The following is a 9,181-nucleotide window of genomic DNA, read 5'->3' as shown; positions in this document are numbered from 1 at the left end:
AGAAGGGACATGGAAGAGACTTAAGAGCCTCGGACATAAGATTACCGGGTTGATGGACTAGATGGAATGGACAGTAAGGACTGACATGACCCGAGACCAGGAAGAAGAGACGCTGGATGAAGATTGGAAGAAAATTTATAAAGAAAAATTTTTATTTAGGGAATTAGCCTAAAATTAACAAATAATAGGGAAAATGTTGGAATGAAACTATATGGCTTTAGTAGAAATGATATAAGGAGTTATGTATAATTGAATATTAAGTTTCAAGCTCTAAGGTATTTTACGGTAAGATAAGGTTAAATAAATTAAGGCAATTTGAATAACAGAATATGGGGAAAGATGGAAAGGATTTGTTGAGTTAATTAATAGGTTAAATTGTTAAGATAAATTATTCAATAAAAATTGAGAAAGATGGAAAGAATTTGCTGAAATAACTAATTAAACTAGAATACAAAAAAGGGAGGTGTGAGGAGGTCAATGAAACAAGCAAATGGAAGTTAAAGATATGTAACATGGGATTTGTGTCTTTTTTAAAAATCTTTTTGCTGTATTGTTGTATTGGTTTTTATGCTTTGTTTTTTTTTCTTTTCTTCTTTTTTATGTATTGTAGTGTTGTTACCTATTTTTTCTTTATTTTTGTAACTCTGAAACTTTTAATAAATATTATTAAAAAAAGAAAAGAAAGGAAGGCTGGGGAGAGAGAAGATGCTTGGAAAGAACAGTTTCATTTCAGGCTGATTACTCTGGGATGTCTACCGTATTTTTTGCCCTATAGTACGCACTTTTTCCCCTCCAAAAATGAAGGGGAAATGTGTGTGCATCCTATGGGGCGAATGCAGGCTTTCGCTGAAGCCTGGAGAGCGAGAGGCATTGGTGTGCACCGACCCCTCTCACTCTCCAGGCTTCAGGAAGCTATCTGCAAGCCTTGGGAGCTCCGCGGGAGTTCCTGTCTGATTCCCAAGGCTTGCGGACAGCAGCCTGCAGCCTGAAACCTGGGGAGCGCAGTGGAGCACACCCCGGGCTTTGGGCATCTCTCCGCAAGCCTTGGGAGCCTGACGCGACTTCCCGCCGGGCTCCCAAGGCTTGCGGATAGCAGCCTGTTCTGGGGGCTTCCACTGCCCCAGCCCTGCGCCTGGGGGGGGGGGATATATTTTTTTCTTTATTCCCCCCCAAACTAGGTGCACCCTATGGGCCAGTGTGCCCTATAGGGCGAAAAATACGGTATTTTCTCCCTTTCCCACTTGCTCTTGATTATGGTGGAAAGGGAACTTTGCAACCACTTTGTCTTGACATTTGCTAAATGTCCCACTTGGGGGTACTATCTGCTTACTTATCCATGTTGAAACAGTTTGCATTTAAAAAAAGTTCTTGTGAAAATTCATCAATAATTTAGTCGGCATTCCTCCTAGTACCTAATATGCACGTTTGTAAAACAATTTGAGGAGAAACTGTTGAGCAGAGAAGCTTTGTCTTCCTTGCTTCAGGCCTTTATTTATTTGTTTTATTGAATTTAAACACTGCTCCATACCCGCAAGTCTCAGTAGTGGGTCTCTGTTGGAATCCAAGGCTGTGGCTATGGAAGAAGCAAGACCCTTTCGGGGTGTCAGTGATGTGAGCCCTTTCATCATAAGCTCAGGTTGTATATATGTGTAAATAATCCATATATATATAAGACCACAGTCTCTGCTGTGCCTCATTTACAAAGTGAAACAAGGGCCTGGGTAGGTGCTTGGACCCCTGGAATCTCACACTGCTTGAAGAATGGGGTGTGCATGAAACAATATTACAGGGTTGCTGAAACAAAGAAGGGGTGCAAAGTGCTCCCAAGGGACCCCTCCTAATTGAGTGGGTGGGCAGTAAAATGACAAGTGCACTTCATTGTAAACAATTGTGATGTTATGCAGGTTGGGTAAAAAAAAATATTAATTTCACTCATGCATTTATGGCATATGTGGCAATGACTGACCAGGAAGGGTTGCTGTAGATTGCTCATAAGAAGCTGCCTTATACTGGGTCTGGACTTTGGTCCATGCAGCTCAGTACTGTATTGTCTACACTGACTGGCAGCAATGGCTTTGGTTTCAAGCAGCAGGTCTCTCCTTCCAGCCCCAGCTGGAGATACCCTTGAAGACTGAACCTGGGGCCATCTGAATCCCAAGCAGATGCTCTGCAACTGAGCTGTGGTCTTTCCTGAAATGCTGACTCAATATAGCAGAGGAAGAGGAAGAGCACTGCCTTCGCCAGCAGGAGCACAGAAACTCCTCAAAGGGCTGGAGAAGGAATGGTCCCATTGTAACCACAGCCAGATCAGGATACTCCACTTTGGATTGCTCCATGACCCAGCAAGGACTCGGCTGCAAAGAGAGACCAGAGTCCAGAGCACCCTGCTGAGCTTGTGAAGACCACTGCTTCCAAGTTACGAGGTCTCTTTATTTTTCAAAAGGAGGAATGAAAATCCTGAGTCTGCAGGAATGGGGTCTGAAAACAGCAAACAAAAAAAGGTTTTCTCAGCCAAGTCAGACACTTTGTGGCTTGTTTCCCTGTTCAGTTCAGGGAGTAGCTCAATACACCTTACTCCCAGGTAAGTGGAGGGACGATTACAGGCAGCAGTGATCACCACCATCCTTAGCAAGGCATTTGGGTGTCAGAGTACAGGATATAGTCAACACAACTCCTTTTCAACAAGCTTCAAGAATCTCCTTCCCAATCAAACCCAATAGTTTTTTGAAAACACAATCACCCTCTTAATGCATGTAGTAATTCTGGTAAGACCATGATTAGCATATCTATTTCACATGTTGAGCAAGACCGGAGTCTGAGTTTTGTTCACTGGTATTGTCTACCATCATGATGGTGGGTTTATAACGATTACCATTGTTCTTTTCTCCACTGTAATTTGCATGTGATATTCAGAGATCAGGAAGTGAGAAGATGCGAGACAGAGACTGGTCAAAGAGTGGCCAGGAGATGACATAAAATGAAATGGGGAAAAAAAGTTTAGAAAGATTTTTATTAAAAGACCAGAAAGCTTTCTCTTAGGTATTTTAGGACTAGCTGTCCCCACTGATCAAAGGATTTTATTCCTTTATGCAATTACAGAAGCCCAGATGTTATATGCCGAGAAATGGAAAGAGAGAACAATACTAACAAAGGAGGAATGGCAGATGAAATTGATGGAATAGGTAGAGTTAGCAAATTTAACTAATATAATAATAGAACAAGAAGAAGGAGATATTAAGGAAGAGTGGAAAATGTTTGTAAAATATTTGAAGAATCATGGTAAATTAACTAAACTGTTAACAGGAGTAAATACAGCAGTTTATATGAAGAAATAATGAGAAGGTGGGGGATCTGAATTAAAAAAATATGCCTTAGTATTGGCAGCAGGGAAGGGAAGTCATTGATTATTGTTTGGTTGTATTGACTAGAATGTAAAAATATGTATTGGAAAATTATTAATAAAATTTATATATATAAAAAACAAAAACAGAGAGGTCAAACTACCCCCACCCTGACCATCCTTCCTCTGTTTCATCTATTTATTTGTATAACCCTTATTTCTGAAACAACTTTATTGGTTCTGTTGCATGTTCATTTAAGAATGTTGAAGGTAGACTCATTGAAAATGAAAGAGGATCAGGGGGGCCCGCTAGGGGCGCCTTGGAAGGTGGTGGTGTTGGTAAACCTTGGACAGGTAATTCTACCTACCCTCAACTCCTGGATGAATTGTCCCTCAAAGAGGTTGAGGTGAGGAATAATGAGGAGCGTTTAATTATACAAACTCTTTGGATTGCAGCTCCTGCCAACATAGCAGTTCGAAAGCACACCAGTACAGGTAGATAAATAGGTACCACTGCGGCGGGAAGGTAAATGGCGTTTCTGTGTGCTTTGGTTTCCATCATGGTGTCCTGTTGTGCCAGAAGCGGTTTCTAGGTTTGCCAGTTCTGGTCCCTAGGGAATCACTGTTGCTCAAGCATGTGGACGTGCAACAGGGGACCCTTTCACCCACTTGAAAAGGAGCGCACAGAAGCTGTCTTTAAAGGTGCCAGGGGGCCCATAGGTAAGCGATGGGCAGAACCTGAGGCAAGTGGGCAGAGCAGTAGGTATAAATTTTGCCTTTGTACCTTCTCCACCAGTGGGTCTCAGAGGGCGTGGCAGGAGGAGGATACAAGGGCAATTCAAGAATCATAGAATCATAGAGTTGGAAGAGACCACAAGGGCCATCGAGTCCAACCCCCTGCCAAGCAGGAAACACTATCAGAGCACTCCTGACATATGGTTGTCAAGCCTCTGCTTAAAGACCTCCATTGAATGAGACTCCACCACACTCCTTGGCAGCAAATTACACTGTCGAACAGCTCTTACTGTATGTAAACATTTCAGTATACATTCAGTATACATTCAAAATAATAAGATTTTTTTAATATACAACTAGAAACAGTGTCCATGTATCTCTTCAAGAGCTTTGTCATTCTCCATGACTTATTATTGTGAACAACTCTCACAAATATTTATTTATTTTAATTTAATTTATATACTGCCCTATACCTGGAGGTCTCAGGGCAGTTCACAGAACAAACTCAAAATATAAAACCACAAAATAGATAATCAAATCAAAATAAAAACAACAACCCAATACTCCCTCAAAACCCACATTTTAAAAGGGCATAGGATGTCAAAAATCAGCCAAAGGCCTGCTTAAAAAGGAATGTTTTTGCCTGGTACCTAAAAGTGTCTTCTTCTTCCTGTTCTGTGGTGATCCCTTGTAGCCGTGTCAGATTGTCTTCCATAAACATGGTCATAACAGTGAGTCCATAAGTGACTGTGAAAGCCAATTCTGGAACAACAAGTCCTTCCACAGTGGGGACATTGGTTTCGGGGTGGGAGTTGATCATGGTGAAGGTTTGCAAAGCGTGTCTTCCTCTTAGCATGTTTCACCTTTTCGTATTGAGTTCGAGTGTCTTCAAAGCCCATGACACCTTTGTTAAAGGCTGTTCTCCAATTGGATCACTTGCAGACCAGTGTTTTCCAGTTGTGGGTGTTTATACTACGTTTTTAAAGATTTGGCTTGAGAGAGTCTTTCAACATATTTTTTGACCACCAGCATTATGCTTTCCATTTTTAAGTTCAGAATAGAGTAGTTGCTTTGGAAGACAATAATCAGGCATCCGCACAACATGACCAGTCCAAAGAAGTTGATGTTGAAGAATCATTGTTTAAAGGTGTATAATGAAGGCGCCCGGCAAACTTCCCTGGGGACAGCATTCCACAGACAGGGAGCCACTGCAGAGAAGGCCCCGTTCTCGTGTTGCCACCCTCCGGACCTCTTGAGGAGGCACAAAAAGAAGGGCCTCGGAAGATGATCTCAGGGTCTGGGTAGGTTCACATGGAAAGAGGTGGTCCTTGAGGTATTGCGGTCCTGAGCTATTTAAGGCTTTATAGGTCAAAACCAGCACTTTGAATTGGGCCTGGAAACTAATTGGTAGCCAGTGCAGTTGGACCAGGATTGGTGCAATAATGCTCAAACTGTCTTGCCCCGGTGAGCAACCTGGCTGCTGAATTCTGCATCAGCTGAAGTTTCTGACCCTTCTTCAGAGGCAGCCCTACGTATAACACATTGCAGTAATCTAACCTTGAGGTTACCAGGGCATAGACAACAGTAGTTAGTCTATCCCTGTCCAGATAGGGGTGTAGCTGGACCACCAGCTGAAGCTGATGGAAGGCACTCTGGGCCACTGAGGCCACCTGAGCCTCAAGCAACAGCAAAGGATCCAGGAGGACCCCCAAGCTACGAACCTGCTCCTCCAGAGAAGTGTAACCCCATCAAGAGCAGGCGACCTCCCAGCCATCTGGTCCAGGGAACCACCCACAGTGCCTCAGTCTTATCCCAGTATGTTTCTGAGTACAATTTGAAGTGTTGGTGCTGACATTCAAAGCCCTCAACTGCCTCAGCCCAGTATACCTGAAGGAGCGTCTTCACCTCCATCCCGGACACTGAGGTCCATCTCCAAGGGCCTTCTAGCAGTTCCCTCCCTGTGATAAGGGAGGTTACAGGGAACCAGGCAGAGGGCCTTCTCGGTGGTGGCGCCCTCCCTGTGGAACGCCCTCCCATCAGATGTCAAAGAAATAAACAACTATCTGACTTTTAGAAGACATCTGAAGGCAGCCCTGTTTGGGCAAGTTTTTAATGTTTGATGTTTTATCATGTTTTTAATAACCTGTTAGGAGCTGCCCAGAGTGGCTGGGGAAACCCAGCCAGATGGGCAGAGTATTAATAATAATAATAATAATAATAATAATAATAATTAGCTTCAGTCTGTTGGCTCTCATCCAGACACATTGGTCCAGCACTTCCACTGCCTCACCTGCAGATGTAAAGGAGAAATAGACCTGAGTGTCATCAGCATAGCGCTGACAACGCACTCCGAACCTCCAGATAACCCCATTTCATGTAGCGGTTTCATGTAGATGTTAATAGGAAAGACCAGAAAAAAAGAAAAGCTTATTTGTGTTGGTGTGGAGTTGAGTTTGTCTGTCTCAAACCGGACCTGATACATTACTTTTACAATAAATAGTCGAGCATCGACGTCTTAACGGCGGCGTCGAGATTCGAACTCGCAGTCCGCTGCTCTCCCTCTAAATTCCCCCTCACGCTTCCCTCCCTTCCAGCGTCGCGCAAGCGCAGCGCCGCCATCTTGGTGACGCAGGAGGGCGTGGCTTCAGGCACGGAGGGGGCGTGGCTCCCGATTCCGGACTCGGGAGGACTTTCGAAAAGCTCCCGCAGCCGCCGAGGGGGAAGGAGGAGGCGGATCAGGTGCGGCGGATCGGGCCCCGGTCGCTCTCCCCCGCCGGTCCCCCTCGGGACCCCGGGCCCTTTATTGACTTGGCGGCAGCAGGTGGCGGCAGCCGCGGGTGAGGCGACGGCGCGGGGGGGCGAGCGGGAGGCCGCTCTCTGTGAGGGACGCGGAGGGTAGGGCCGCGGCGGCGGCGGCGGCGGCGGCGGCGGCTTTGTGTCCCTCTGCACCATTGGCTGGAGCAGGGAGGCAGCGTGGAAAGGACGGCGACGCTGATTGGCTGCGCGCGCTCCGGGGAGCGGGGAGGGAAGGAGGGCGATACAATTGGCTGGGCGGTCGGTCCACCTCCCTCTCTCCGTCCGGAGGGGAGGGGCGAAGGGAGGAGTGCTGGCCCCTACCCCACACACTGGCTCATGGGGGGGGGGGAGTCCACTTCCCCTCAAATCCAAATAATAAAAATAATATAGCGAGGGGCTGAATCTTAGAATGCTCACTCCATTTGCAAAGGCTGAATGGGGGGTTGGGTTTTTTGGGAGGGAGGAGGAATAGCTTGGATTTGGATCCTTCCCCTTCGATCTTCATCAGAGGCGTACCTAAGATCAAGTGCACTCTTTGCAAGAAGCTGTATCTCCAACCCCCGGCCATAAAAAGAAAATGTTACCCAAGTACTCTTAAGTGCATCCAGAGTGAATTGTAGTCCAAAACATCTGGAGGGCATTAGGTTGGCGAGTGCTGTTTTAAGGTACGGGGGCAGGATCGTCAGATGCAGAAAGGCACTGGAGCTTTGGCAGAAATTTGTAATTATTTTCAAAGGACATCAGGTGTTTAGGATGGCTGTTTTGGAGAGACCAGCTGCCCTTCTGGGTTTTGTTGTTGTTGTTGTTTAGTCATGTCCGCCTCTTCGTGACCCCATGGACCAGAGCACGTCAGGCACTCCTGTCTTCCTTCCTCCTGCAGTTTGGTCAAACTCAAGTTCGTAGCTTCGAGAACACTGTCCAACCATCTTGTCATCCCCTTCTACTTGTGCCCTCAATCTTTCCCAACATCAGGGTCTTTTCCAGGGAGTCTGAGCACTTCTTCTCTCCATTATTGTCATCTGCCCTTAATCACAGCGAAATAGGAGCTATGCAGGAGGGAGGAGGTGTCACTTTGCATGCGCTAGGTGTGGGTTACTCTCCTTTTTAAAAGTCAAACTGTGGGACCCTGGTTGAAATTAGCTTTCAGTAACCCAGGACCTCCATACACCCTGCTCAGTCTTGTGCTCCACAGAGGAGGCACTCTCCATTGTCTCTCAATACAGATGGATGCCCTCCTATAGTCCCATTGGAGTTAACAGCAGCTTACATCTGAGTATACACGAATAGGATTGCTCTGCATTCATTTCCCAAGCACACCATTGCTCAGGACAGTCTCTCTCCCCTTGGCTAAAATACGTATTAAAAAAAATAATTGGTGTGCAATAATTGAAAACAACAACAGAATCTAAAGGCCTAAGGAATACTGTACTTGCATAGGACAGCCTGAGTTTTTCTGATATCCCATGAAGGCTGCCAGCAGCCAGTTAAAGGCCACAGGAAGTTGGAGGATGCAGTGAGGTGGTAATTCATGTTTTTTCTTGTCAACCAGTATCTAGTTATTGAGCTGTTGCGTGTTTGGTCACAAAGAGAGCCACTTGAGTGTAGAGAGCTGGTAAAACCTGGGAGACCAGAGTTCAATAAGTAGATCCCAGTAAGTTCATTGTAACTTACTTCCTTACTACAGCAAAATCCATAGCATATCTACTGAGAGGTAAGTCTCATTAAATTTAATGGGATTTATTCCCAGGTTAGGCTGCAAGCCTAACTCCACTTACTTGGGAGTAAGTCCCACTGAACTCAGTGAGATTTACTTTAGAATAGATTTGGTTAGGATTACACTGTTAGTATGGCTAGGATTGTGCTGCAGGTTTATAATATAAGTAACCCCATAAGTAACCCCAATGTGAATTCAATTGGACATGCTAGTATATACTTTTAGGTTTGCTGATTTAATCTGGTCTAGAATAGTAACAAGGACGCGGGTGGTGCTGTGGTCTAAACCACAGAGTCTAGGGCTTGCCGATCTGCGGTTCGAATCCCCGTGACGGGGTGAGCTCCCGTTCCTCGGCCCCTGATCCTGCCCACCCAGCAGTTCAAAAGCATGTCAAGTGCAAGTAGATAAATAGGTACCGCTCTGGCAGGAAGGTAAACGGCGTTTCTGTGCGCTGCTCTGGTTCGCCAGAAGCGGCTTAGTCATGCTGGCCACATGACCTGGAAGCTGACTGCGGACAAACACCAGCTCCCTCAGCCTATAGAGCGAGATGAGCGTGCAACCCTAGAGTCATTCGCGGCTGGACCTAACAGTCAGGG

General features: G+C 45.7%; 1 protein-coding gene across 4 annotated transcripts in view; it reads left to right on the top strand.

Annotated features, from left to right (window-relative positions):
* The first annotated feature begins 6,717 nt into the window (after nt 1-6,717).
* LOC308468272 (kelch-like protein 13) overlaps nt 6,718-9,181 on the top strand; it is an 83,219-nt gene continuing 80,755 nt past the window's right edge. The window contains exon 1 of one of the 4 annotated variants that reach the window (XM_080990350.1): nt 6,718-6,912. The gene's annotated coding sequence lies outside the window, so the exon portion shown is untranslated. The remainder of the gene's footprint in view (nt 6,913-9,181) is intronic. The other 3 variants (XM_080990345.1, XM_080990349.1, XM_080990347.1) reach the window with 3 other exon arrangements.

This window comes from Podarcis pityusensis (genome assembly GCF_964106645.2).
Source record: "Podarcis pityusensis genome assembly, chromosome: Z".
In the NCBI taxonomy this organism is placed as follows: domain Eukaryota; kingdom Metazoa; phylum Chordata; class Lepidosauria; order Squamata; family Lacertidae; genus Podarcis; species Podarcis pityusensis.
The sequence above is the reverse complement of the archived record's forward strand: the minus strand, read 5'-3'. Positions and strand labels throughout refer to the sequence as shown.